This window comes from Acipenser ruthenus, chromosome 54, assembly GCF_902713425.1.
Source record: "Acipenser ruthenus chromosome 54, fAciRut3.2 maternal haplotype, whole genome shotgun sequence".
NCBI classification, from domain to species: domain Eukaryota; kingdom Metazoa; phylum Chordata; class Actinopteri; order Acipenseriformes; family Acipenseridae; genus Acipenser; species Acipenser ruthenus.
The window spans coordinates 7,540,785-7,554,959 of record NC_081242.1 but is presented as its reverse complement, the minus strand read 5'-3'; positions in this window follow the sequence as shown (position 1 = coordinate 7,554,959).

Here is a 14,175-nt window from a genome sequence, read left to right as displayed (position 1 = left end):
CCAGCCGCACTTTCGCGGCAGGATAGAGTGTGGCGGGAGCCCCGGAAGAGGGAGCTGCCGGCCACGAAGAATGGGGGGGTGCCAGAGATTCCACCATGGCCACCCCCCCAGAAGTAACTTGCTTCCCCCTCTTCCGGGACTTTAAGACTGAGGGGGGAGGTGGCCGTTGGGGCCATGTGTGCTGCGCACAAGGGGGGGCATGTGTGGCGGAGTGTCCCGCCCCTATTTATTATTATTTGTATTTTTGTTTGCGGCGCGGGTAAAAGCGCCGCGTCTTTTATTATTATTTAAAAACCCCGTGAGGATGCATGGCTGATCAGCTACTGATTACTTAAATAGCTGACAGTCATGCATCCTTACCAAACGCGTGCAGACTCTGGCCGGGGGATAATAAGATAATTACCAACTAGTTAAATCCCTCGGCCAGAGTATATAAACCTGCAGCTCTCTGCATTTGGGGTTGAGAGTGTAGAGGAGAGTACGGGAGAGCGGAGAGAGGAGAGAAAGCCACATTTGGAAAACAATTGCTAAAACGTGCTGGATTACCCAGCACATCACTTACTTGTTTGTTTGTTCATTCGTTTGGCCCTCGTGCCCTTTTGTTTTGTGTTTTGTTGGTTTGTTTAATATTTTGTTTGTTAATAAATACGCTGAGTGCTACTGCACTCAGCTTCACCCGCCCATCCACTGTTTGTGATTCAGTTACTTCCTGGTCCGTGACGTCATCACCCTCACCACTGCGAGCCAGACTGTCACATGCTGACTGACCAGCCTTTCATACCTCTGGGGACCTGGGTTCCAGTCCAGCTGGTCAGGACTCCAGTACAATCAGTGTGGTGGTCACTTCTAGGTGTCCAGTGAACATTAGTCCACGTCACAAAAACAACCACACAATTCAGGGCAACACTTTCCATGAAGTGTTTGGAATTACTGTGTATTTACAGAGTAGTTACTTAGTAAATACATGTGCACTTACACATCATTACAATGTTAGTTACAATGTACTTAATGTGTCCAATGTCTTTGCACGATATACCCCGAACCCTATCCCTAAACCTAACCCTGTCCCATAGGAGTTAATGATGCCACTGTGTGAAAAGTATCACTATGAAGGACTGCATTTACCTGTAAAGAAACCTGCTTTGTATGTTAACTGAGTCAATAAATCTGAGCTGCTTACACTGCCAATAAGAAGCAACTATTCATCCAAATCTCCCCACACTAATTCACAACACTATTGATGCATATATGTCTAGTGGTTTCCTCCCTGATTACAGAGTGCAATCCATGCTAAACAGATACAGAATGGAAACCAGTGGAATGTTGTGTCCTGGGCACAGTATTGCCAGCAGCCTGCTTTTCTCATTTTCGTCCAGTAGATGGCAGTGTCTCCCTCAGAATGGCAGCACTGTAACAGTATAAAAATCTGACACGTGCATTATTGAGCTTCACAGGAACAGAGAGATCAGTCTGCTGTTCTGCCTGCAAAACACAGTCACACTTCACCACCTCAGTAGCTTCATAGGACACAGAGAAGTCAAGAAGCATTTAGGGTTTGCTGGAAACGTTTAAAGATGGATATTGTTAAAAATACAGCAAACAAAAACCCAACTATCTCCCCCTCTCTTTCGCTGTATTTTCTTTCTCCAAAATATGAACATAATGTTTGTGTTCAAAATGCCACTGATCAACACTGTTCCAAGGTTGTGGATTTCCCCAGCCCCTCTATCATAGTCGAGGGATTCCAGTGTGCAGTGTTTCTGGGAGTCAGCAACATAAACAAGCTGCTTTAAATAATGCAGAGAAACGTATGCAAATGTCCAGGGCTTCACTTCCTATTTAACTCTGCTGCAGTGCAGACAGGAGCAGGAGGAGAGGTAGTCTGTCTGCTGGTTACAACACTTTCTTCTTTCAATAACCACAATACTGCAGTACAATGGGGATTTTAACAGCTCTCTGTATAATAATGACAGCTCTATCAAGTGAGTATCTGACACTAGTGGAAATTAGCCTGCATTGATTCTGTATATTACTTGATGTTTTAGCAGTAGTTACTGTACGTTGTTTGCTTTTTTCCTCAAGGTGTCCGGTCTGATGTAGTGTTGTCTGAGTCTGGACCAGCAGTTATGAAGCCTGGAGAGTCCCATAAACTGTCCTGTAAAGCCTCTGGATTCACATTCAGCAGCTACTACATGAGCTGGGTTCGATAAGCTCCTGGAAAGGGTCTGGAATGGCTGGCTTATATTAATCGTGCTGGTAATAGTACAAGCTATGCCCAGACTGTCCAGGGAAGATTCACCATCTCCAGAGACAATTCCAACAGCATGCTGTATTTACAAATGAACAGCCTGAAGACTGAAGACTATGCCATGTATTACTGTGCTCGATACCCACAGTGAAGAATTGCAATGCAGGACTCGTACAAAAACTACAGCAATATTATACTGTGGATAAAAAGGGGAACTGTGAATGCTAATTAGTATTGTGGCATCTACATGAGCTTGAATAACTCATATCAGACTGTATTAAATGTGATTAACAATAATAGAAGGAAGAGACTCCTGTAGCACTGATATTTAGTGCTGTGAACCCGACTCCCCCCATGATCCCCTTTACACTCGTGGGAAACTTGTAAAGAAATAATACAGAAAGAAACCCAAGCCCAGAGAATCCCAACACAACACTGAGCTATTGCATTGAAACAAAAGGAATTGATGAGAAATAAAGAGAAAGAAAGACTGGATGGCACTTTCATTCCAGGGAACATATTCCATAGTATTGAGTGAGAAACCACAGTGGAATGATTCATTATTCTGGGATCACTTGGGAATGAATCAAGCATGGCTTTGTGATCACTGTACTGTCCTTACATTATTATTATTTATTTCTTAGCAGACGCCCTTATCCAGGGCGACTTACAGTTATTACAAAGAATCACATTTTAATGCATCACATTCCAAACAGCGTTCCCTCTCAGCTTTGTAGATGCTGAGGAACTTGCTGTTTCGACTGAGAAAGGGGAAATTATCAGTGAGAAACGTTCGATCACATCAGCTGTTTAATCTATTATTTGTGTTGCCTTGCACAATTTTGAAACAATATTCCATGAGAAGTATCTCAACAATTTCACAATTTGCTTTACCTTTAAACATATAGAAGACATTTCTTCTGCCTGTGATTCTCAATCACCCTCTGATTATGTCTAATAAATATTTTGATGCAGAATATATTTCCCTTCATGAAGCCTGTGTGAGGTCCTCTCATAACTGCATCATAGATATAGACTGTGTGCTTAACTGGTGGTCTCAACAGCATTGCTTTATGTTGTATAAAACACTGGAACCTGCACTGCCTTCAACCCTCTCGAGAATCTTAACCTGAAGTTCTGACTTAAAAGCACAGAAATAAAACCAAACCACACTAGTGCACTCAACAGTGTAATAGATCAGCTCACATCTATTTCAATTGGATATATTATTACATAGTTGGATTTATTATTAGATCACACTTAAATAAGAACACAGGCTGTGTTATAGAACTATGATCAATAGCTGAAGCCCATGATAACCCCACACAGACTGACCATTATTAGTTATTACTAGTGTTTCAGTTTCCACACGATCGCTTTAAAAGTTTGTCCTAACTGCAATATCAGAATGATCCATCTCGTATTAAGGACTCCGGTTTGTCAGGAGCTACATTACGATCCTTTAAGAGTTCTGTATTGGACAGTAGCTGCTGCCACATCAATTCTTAATACAGTATATATTTTACAATAGATAACGTAGAGCAGGGAGTGTGAGTTAAATGTCAATGAACTTGTGACAGATATTTTATGAAAAGCAGGGGCAGCTTCTCTGTTGCTAAGGGTGGTTATGTGCAAGTACAATAAAAATATCAAACCGATTCTGCATTGTATTTCTCTTTATAGAGAAACAGACCTCGGTTTTACATCTCATCTGAAGGACGGAGCACAAGGAGGTGAAGTGACTTGCTCAGGGTCACACACACACACACACACACACACACACACACACACACACACACACACACACACACACACACACACACACACACACACACACACACACACACACACACAGTGAGTCAGTGGCTGAGCTGGGATTGAAGTCTTGCTATAGCGTTTCTTTCAGCAGGTTATACAGCATCTGTGTTGTTTTGCTGCGCACCAGACTGACAGCTGAGAGCTCTCTCGGTCAAAACTGCGGCGCGATCAGGGGGCGTGGCTACCAGACTGCGTGTCCTGTGATTGGTTGTTTATGTTCTGTTAATGTGATCGTCACACTGGGATGCACGGACTGAACTGTAGGGGGCGGGGGGAGGGAAAGCTGGCCAATATTATTATTATTATTATTATTATTATTATTATTATTATTATTATTATTATCTTCGTATAACACGCACGTCTGTAAACCTGACAGGTTGTTTTATTTCTTGATTTATTTCAGTTTCGTTTCACACGGACTTGCCTTTTTTCTTTTTGTGCTGATATTATACAAAATCAAATCCAAGCTACTGTCCAGACATAATGAGAGAGTAAAACGTCACCTCGGAGCTCCGTGACGTGTCGAGAGGACTCCTCCTTTGTGACGTCACGGAACTCCTGGGCAGCTTTTTCCTCTCTGATTCTGCGCAGTAGCTTGTCTTGTATTCTCTATGGAAGGCCCTTCTCGTTATATTAGTCACTCGCCTTCGGCTCGGGGCATTTAACGACACGAGGCGGTCCTTCCCACACGAGAGAGCCTCTTCTTCGGGGTCTGTTTAGAATGACTTTGCCCAACAGGAAACAAATACGAGAGTTTCCAAAGATTCCTAAATACTGTCTTTTAATTCTGTGCCTCCAAAGACATGTAATTAGGTTTTAAGAATGAAGCGTACTGTTTGGTTTTGTGTCTCAGCAGTTTGTCAGTCCCAGACTGTTGTGAAAAATTATATATTAAATAAACGGGGTGAAATGTGTTAAGCAGATTATTCTGCGTTGAATTGCAACTGTGGAAGCATTCAGGGAGCGAAAAATGTAAAGCGTAGTTCAGCTGAAACCTCCCGACAGAAGGAGTACAGTTAAAAAAAAAACGTTTTAAACCTCCGTGCTAGACCTATAACCTGTCACGTCACAAATTTCCCCCAACGCATATTTTTTAATGTATTAATTTTAGTAATTTCTCATCCTATACAGCAGCCCACCGCGTACCCCACTGCTCTGGGGCTACAGTAAGGGCGGATATTATAAAAGGAAGGGGTGGGGCAATTGCCTCCACGCTGCTTTTCTAATTGGTGTAACAGAAAGATTGACAGTGGGGCGGGGTTTCTTCTCGGTGGATCTGGCGCTTCATTGGTGCGCTGTGTGGTGATGCTGTAGTGGGCGTGGTGTGGTTCTGTGCACACGTGGTAAGCTGTAGAGTATGCTGTTGCACCGCGAGGCAGGACAGCAGCCACAGATACGAAATTTACTAACGAGAAAATAAAAATGTCACATTTTACGTCTGGGTTTTCAACGTTTAATCTAAAAATCGGGACAAATGGCGTCCCGACAGTACCTCGATCGGGACGCGGGACAAAGCCCCTAATATCGGGATAATCCCAATTTGTTCTGGACTTCATTTACCAGCTTCGCTGCCCCTTTTCACAGCTGCGCTTGCGCATTGAAGTGAAAAAGAAAGACAGACGGTGCGTTCACTTAGATCATTCTGCGCAGATTCTCTGACCAGTTTAGCCAATGATCTTCTAAGAAATGGTCAGATTCTGCACAGAATCTGCAGAGAATGGTCTCCGTGAACACACCCTTAATCAGCCTATCAGTGCGTCTGTACTGGCTTTTCTGTGACCTGCTGTACTGTGCGGAGCAGGTGGGACACAGGCAGGGCTGCATTGTTTTCATTCAGGTTGCTAAAATCTAGTTTTCAGCATTAGACGTAAAATACCAAAAATGGACGACAAAGCAAAACAAGCAAAGTATATTTCGGGTGAGGATCGTGTCGAGACATTCCCCAAAGAAACTGTACATTATTTTTGTATTTTCTTTTTCAATATTCACCCTTTGTCCCCGGGTGACCTCACTGTATTTGATAACTGCATTCTTTACACTGTCCTGCTTATTACCTGCTACAGTACAGTATTCAAAAATATGATTTTGTGAACAGTATGAGGCTTTTGAGGGTCCGATCCTGTCATGATCACGGGCCCAACAATACAAAGCTCTAGTAACTCTAGTATTAGTTTGCTCAGGATTTCCAGAGACTGCTCCTCCACCCTGGTGTAGCTGCAAATGAACAGCCTGCAATCTGAAGACTGCTGTACCAGTGCATTGTCTCTTTCCATCTCATTGTCAGCTATTGCTTTACATGCAGCAGTTCTCATTTCCTGACAGTAGATGGCAGTGTCTCCCTCAGAATGGCAGCACTGTAACAGTATAAAGATCTGACACATGTGCATTACTGAGCTTCACAGGAACAGAGAGATCAGTCTGCTGTTCTGAAGCAAAACACAGTCACACTTCACCACCTCAGCAGCTTCATAGGACACAGAGAAGTCAAGAAGCATTTAGGGTTTATTGGAAACAGTTTACGGCTGGATATTGTTAAAAACACAGCAAACAAAAAACCCAACTATCTCCCCCTCTCTTTCGCTCTTTTTTCTTTCTCAAAAAATATGAACATAATGTTTGTGTTTAAAATGCCACTGATCAACACTGTTCCAAGGTTGTGGATTTCCCCAGCCCCTCTATCATAGTCGAGGGATTCCAGTGTGCAGTGTTTCTGGGAGTCAGCAATATAAACAAGCTGCTTTAAATAATGCAGAGAAACGTATGCAAATGTCAAGGGCTTCACTTCCTATTTAACTCTGCTGCAGTGCAGATAGGAGCAGGAGGAGAGGTAGCCTGTCTGCTGGTTACAACACTTTCTTCTTTCAATAACCACAATACTGCAGTACAATGGGGATTTTAACAGCTCTCTGTATAATAATGACAGCTCTATCAAGTAAGTATCTGACACTTGTGGCAATTAGCCTGCATTCATTCTGTATATTACTTGATGTTTTAGCAGTAGTTACTGTACGTTGTTTGCTTTTTTCCTCAAGGTGTCCGGTCTGATGTAGTGTTGACTGAGTCCGGACCAGCAGTTGTAAAGCCTGGAGAGTCCCATAAACTGTCCTGTAAAGCCTCTGGATTCACATTCGAATACTATGCTATGGGCTGGGTTCGGCAAGCTCCTGGAAAGGGTCTGGAATGGGTGGCTCTTATTGGTACATACAATAGCCCTATAAACTATGCCCCGTCTGTTCAGGGAAGATTCACCATCTCCAGAGACGATTCCAACAGCATGCTGTATTTACAAATGAACAGCCTGAAGACTGAAGACACTGCCGTGTATTACTGTGCTAAAGACCCACAGTGATGCAATCAAACCAAGCAGCCGTACAAAATCCCCTCTCTTCAGGACTGCAGCACTGATCACTCACAGGTTCTGCTTTCTTTTTCATGGTTGAGTTGTGCTAGATCAACCATGAGATTCAAACTGTCTGTTAGAACACCAGACCACACTTTCTACAGGAAAATACAAACTGTAAAAGCGGCCATGCTGAGATTGTTACCCCCCCCCCCCCCCCCTCCCCCCTCCCTCCCCACCACCAGGTGTAATTTAGAACTTTATTCATTACACAAAACATCTCAGCTAAAAGCTCAAACACTTTTTCATGGTCCTCCCTACTGCACTGGCACCACATTGATGGACAATTCTCTGTTCAGAGATGCTGAGATACTGAGTTGTCAAGGAGTCTGATCTTCTATATTTTAGCAGCTAACCAAAATACAATTTGCTAAGCAAGGGCAGGGCTTGTTTGTCTTGTTTTAAGCTCTTTCAGTCAATACAAAGCTCTAGTAACTCTAGTATTAGTTTGCTCAGGATTTCCAGAGACTGCTCCTCCACCCTGGTGTAGCTGCAAATGAACAGCCTGCAATCTGAAGACTGCTGTACCAGTGCATTGTCTCTTTCCTTCTAGTTGGGCCTCATTTATGAAAGGGCGCTAAACTTTATGATGCACGATAATTGCAATACTGTGCATGTTCATCATTTCCGTATTTACTATTGCAATTTCATTCTTTATCGCGCGCAATAGTGAGCATATTATGGCGCACAGTGATTGAGCCACACTATGGTAAAAACAGTGAATATGTGATTTGTTTTGGAATGCTTGATAATGAATTTAAATGAGGCACCCCGCTCTGAAAATTTCTTAAAACGGAAATCTGGCAGAAAGAGCCGTTGAAGTTAAGACTGTTCACTTGCTGAGCAGCACCGTATATATACACACATATACATCGTAATGTACGTGAAAATATCTATATAAATTGTATGTAGGCCAATATACTCAAATACTTCTCAAAACACATTCCCCCCTCTGCACGATTCCTAGTCATCAATAAGTATGCAGGCACGGGTTCAATGAATTAATCAAATTACTTCATGTATTGTACAGTACAGAAATAGGCAGGTATAACTAGAAGCAGCTTTCATAGAACAATGACACAAACTCAATATCTCAAATGTAATCTACAATCCCAGTTACTTTACCTTCCAAGGCAATTCAAATTCTGCACGTTCCATGGCTTCTTGAAGTTAAACATGCCCTTTCCTGCGGTTGTTCATAGAATCCACAGCACTTTACAGAAAAACCTTTCGTTAACTCGATAGCTTCTTTCATTTCCAGTTTAACTCAAAATACGTTGCTTTTGTGCAGCGTGTCATAGTGACGCTGCGTGTTATAATAATCTTTTATAAGACTGTCCGTGACAACTCCAACTAGTTTTTTGCTAGCGATTTTAAATTTTACACAAAGTAAAATAAATACTTTAAACAAGCCTTCACTTCGCCATCCTAATCAAAACGACGTGTGCACGTCAGAACTGAGAAAACGAATCCTGTGTGCTATTTGATTGGTTATTTTACTACCTGTGTGAGCTGTGATTGGATTAATCGGAATGTCACTCATACTATGCAGACTGCACGTGTTGAATACGCGTGTTAGATTTAAGAGGCGGGTTGTTTAAAATAATTCCATGACGATCCAGTACGTCACTGCAATTTTATGAACTAATGGGCAGCCGTATGCATTAAAGGATTAAGATAAAAGGCTTTTTTAATTAATTAATTTTACATCAGACAAGGAATACATGTTCAAATTGAAAGGCAAACAGCGCAGTTTCACTTTATTTTGCCTCTGCCTGTCCCCTGTCCAGCTGAGTGCTGTGTCTGTTGATCGCTCACTTCTGGTCAGTGGAAGCGAGGTGACGCGATGGAAGTCTCCGAATGTCAATCACGCCAGACGCGACCCCGCCCCTGCATTCCTATTGGACATCCTAGAGATGGGCGGTCCCATTACAAATGAGGGCTTGTTTGAAGCCCAGGACATCTCTAGCTATCAGACAGCTGGACAATCATAGCTGAACTGATATTTTCAACAAAATTATTTTATTGTTACACAGCTATATATATCCAACTTACTGCAATCTCAATTGACAAATTCCTTCTTTTAGCCTTTTTGTTTATTAACTTTTTTAAAAAGTATTGTAAAGCGCAACATTATTATTATTATTATTATTATTATTATTATTATTATTATTATTATTATTATTATTTTGCGCAGGTCACCACCTTGTATTATTATCAATGCCGTTCTGCAATCTATTTTTCTACTTTATCGTAAACGCTAGTGAAGACTGATACGCATCAGATCATGGGTGAGTCTTTTAGCCGTCTCTGACTTCATTTCTTATGAAGAATCATATTATCTATGCATTCAGACACTATCAGTAAACTAAAAGCACCCTCAATCTGACATGAAGTGTTCAGATTTGTTATTATTACTATTCATGTATTTCGCAGACACCCTTATCCAGGTTGACAGAGGTAACAAGTTATTAAAAGTACAATAACGGCAAATGTGACATTTACAAAGTGGTTTAGAATATCCTACGTGTGACTCAAGCCTTTACTCAAACACAAGCACTGACTATCTTCATTACAATGACCCTCCCCATTTCTCCCAATACAATAAAACAGCACAGTGACCCACACAGAGAGACGCTCTCCAACAGTAAATTCACACAGACAGGTCAGACCCCTTCCCTAGCAAGTATTTGGACAGACTCGGGCTGGGGGAACATTACCCCAAAACAATGGGTTTCTGCAATGAAAAAGTCAATACAAAGCTCTAGTAACTCTAGTATTAGTTTGCTCAGGATTTCCAGAGACTGCTCCTCCACCCTGGTGTAGCTGCAAATGAACAGCCTGCAATCTGAAGACTGCTGTACAAGTGCATTGTCTCTTTCCTTCTCATTGTGTGCTATTGCTTTACATGCAGCAATTCTCATTTCCTGTCACTAGATGGCAGTGTCTCCTACAAAATGGCAGCACTTTAACAGTATAAAGATCTGACACATGTGCATTACTGAGCTTCACAGGAACAGAGAGATCAGTCTGCTGTTCTGCCTGCAAAACACAGTCACACTTCACCACCTCAACAACTATCTCCCCCTCTCTTTCGCTGTATTTTCTTGCTCCAAAATATGAACATAATGTTTGTGTTTAAAATGCCACTGATCAACACTGTTCCAAGGTTGTGGATTTCCCCAGCCCCTCTATCATAGTCGAGGGATTCCAGTGTGCAGTGTTTCTGGGAGTCAGCAATATAAACAAGCTGCTTTAAATAATGCAGAGAAACGTATGCAAATGTCCAGGGCTTTACTTCCTATTTAACTCTGCTGCAGTGCAGATAGGAGCAGGAGGAGAGGTAGCCTGTCTGCTGGTTACAACACTTTCTTCTTTCAATAACCACAATACTGCAGTACAATGGGGATTTTAACAGCTATCTGTATAATAATGACAGCTCTATCAAGTAAGTATCTGACACTTGTGGAAATTAGCCTGCATTGATTCTGTATATTACTTGATGTTTTAGCTGTAGTTACTGTACGTTGTTTGCTTTTTTCCTCAAGGTGTCCGGTCTGATGTAGTGTTGACTGAGTCCGGACCAGCAGTTGTAAAGCCTGGAGAGTCCCATAAACTGTCCTGTAAAGCCTCTGGATTCACATTCGATGACTATGCTATGGGCTGGGTTCGACAAGCTCCTGGAAAGGGTCTGGAATGGGTGTCTACTATAAGCTATGATGGCAGTGATACATACTATGCCCCGTCTGTTCAGGGAAGATTCACCATCTCCAGAGACGATTCCAACAGCATGGTGTATTTACAAATGAACAGCCTGAAGACTGAAGACACTACCGTGTATTACTGTGCTGGAGACCCACAGTGAGGAAGTGCAATGCAGGACTCGTACAAAAACTATTCCATTAGATACATGTGCATAGAAAGAGGAAGTGTGACTGGTAACTGGTATTCTGATCTCTACATGCTCCTGATGAATTCACACTGTGATAAATGTGTTTCATGAAAATAAAATAAAGAGAGACGCTGTTCTGCTTTGATACTTACCCTAATATTGAATTAAAATGTCACTGCTGTATTTATTTTGAAGTGATCATCAATATGTATAATTCCACTATTCTAACAGAAATGGGAATTTTCACAGGGAACGACATATTACACAGCAATGGGAACGTTTCACTGAAATCATGAAATCTGTGAGAACCATGAAAAAAATACAACCTTACTTATATGGTACTGTGAAAGAGTGTGGGGATCTGCTGTGAGAGAAACAGAGAGACAGAGGGACAAAGAGACAAAGATACACAGGAACAGAGATACAGAGAGACACAGAGACATAGAGAGAGAGAGGGATAGAGGGACAGAGACATAGGGACAGGAAGCCGGAGTTCAGACTGTACATCAACCTGCCTGCAAACCCCTACAACCGTGGGGACAATGAGGGATGCTGTGCGATAGTTTGCCAACCCTACTTCTCACATGTCATAAATAAAGAAATCAATATTAATAAAAGCAATCCTTGTTGTGAGTGCAGTATTGGAGCCCCTTTTCAGAGGCTTCATGAGGCAGCTTGTATCTTTGACATGGCTCCCCACTGTAGTATTGGAGATCAAACACTGCTTTGAGTTAATTATAATCCAAACCACTTCAACATTTTCAGGACAACTTTATTCATAACAGGGCTGAAACTCCCAAAATACATGGGGAACTATATTTGATTTGATGTTTAAAAATGATTTTCCTATAAAAAGCAAAGTTGCCTCAAGCTAGGTCTCCTGGAACCAGGAACCAAAAATGGACGACAAAGCAAAACAAGCACAGTATATTTCGTCTGAGGATCGTGTCGAGACATTCCCCAAAGAAACTGTACATGCACATGGAGGGAATTGTTTTGCACATCTTGTAATGTGACTCAAAGAAAATACGATCGATCGCTAGAACTTCAGAATCACACATTAAACAAAAGGCGACTACAGAGGCTGCTGAACAGAACGGAAAACAAACAGCTTTCAGAAAACAAACTGGAAAGTCAGCGCAGACGAAAAAGTATTCCTGTGTCGGTTGTAGCCAAGTTAAATCAGCACTACAGGTCCAATCAAGCACAGCTACCTCGCTTCAAACAGCCTGCTCTTTACTTTTTAAACACAGTTAGAATTGTAGACCTGAATAGGTTTCCAAGGATGGAGCAGGCTGCAGATTGTGTAATAAAAAGCAATGGGTTTTCATCAGCGCAGAATTCATGTACAGCTCTTATGGGTGCTTTTCATTTTCTGTTACAGATGTCCGATCTGACGTGGTCTTGACCCAGTGTGACCCAGCCATGAAGAAGCCTGGAGAATCTGTCCAGTTGTCCTGTCGGATCTCGGGGTTCACCTACGCTGGCAGCAGGAGCTACTATATGAACTGGATCAGACAAGAGCCTGAGAAGAGTCTGGAGTGGCTCGCAAACATGAGAGGAGACAAAGCTTACACTAACAATGCCGACTCCATCAAAGTTCATCTACTACTCTATACCTGCAGATGAACAGCCTGAAGCCTGTGTGTGTGTGTGTGTGTGTGTGTGTGTGTGTGCGTGTGTGTGTGTGTGTGTGTGTGCGTGTGTGTATTTACGTTTTTTTGTCACATTTGATGTAAGAGTGTTTCAGTCTTTTGGTACAGATGGTAATTCTAAGTGATTTCGTTTTGCCGCTGCAACATGGTGAAAACAGCTAAACTCTTGGAGCTGTATAGAGACTCTCGGTCGTTTCAAACACGTTTTTCTAACTCCTCTCAATCCCACGACAAAAACATTGTCAATGTAAAAAAACAAGTTCGAAAAACGCAACAGCCGTTTAAAGGGGTGATATCAAACACAAAAGCCCAAGTTAGGAGAAGCAATTAGGCCAATCTTGTCAAGCATCAAGCAAATAGGCACACTTGGAAAGGTGCTGGGGCCCAAGATTCACACAATTCTTGCTTCTAACTTGGCGCCTTTTTTTGATCGCTTCGCTCCACTTTATCGCTCCACTTGAAATGCTCTTTGTATGACTTGAAGTGACTGAGACTGAGACACACACACACACACACACACACACACACACACACACAGACACACACACACACACACAGAGACACACACACAGGTACTGATACACACACACATACAAACAGGTACTGACACACACACACAAGTACTGACACACACACACACACAGGTACTGACACACACACATACAGGTACTGACACACGCGCACACACACACACACACACACAGGTACTGACACACACGCGCGCACACACACACAGACAGGTACTGACACACACACAGTACACACACACGCACACACACACAGGTACTGACACACACACACACACGCACACACACAAGTACTGACACACACACACACAAGTACTGACACACACACACACACCGGTACTGACACGCACACACACACAGGTACTTTTACACACACACACACACAAACAGGTACTGACACACACACACACACACACACACACACACACACAAGTACTGACACACACACACACACACACACCACACACACAGGTACTGACACACAAACACTGAGACACACAGAGACACACACTGTGAGCCAAACAGACACTGAGACAAACACACATACAGGCATGACACACACACACTCACACACACTGGTACTGACACGCACACACACAGACACACACACACACACACACACACGCACAAGTACT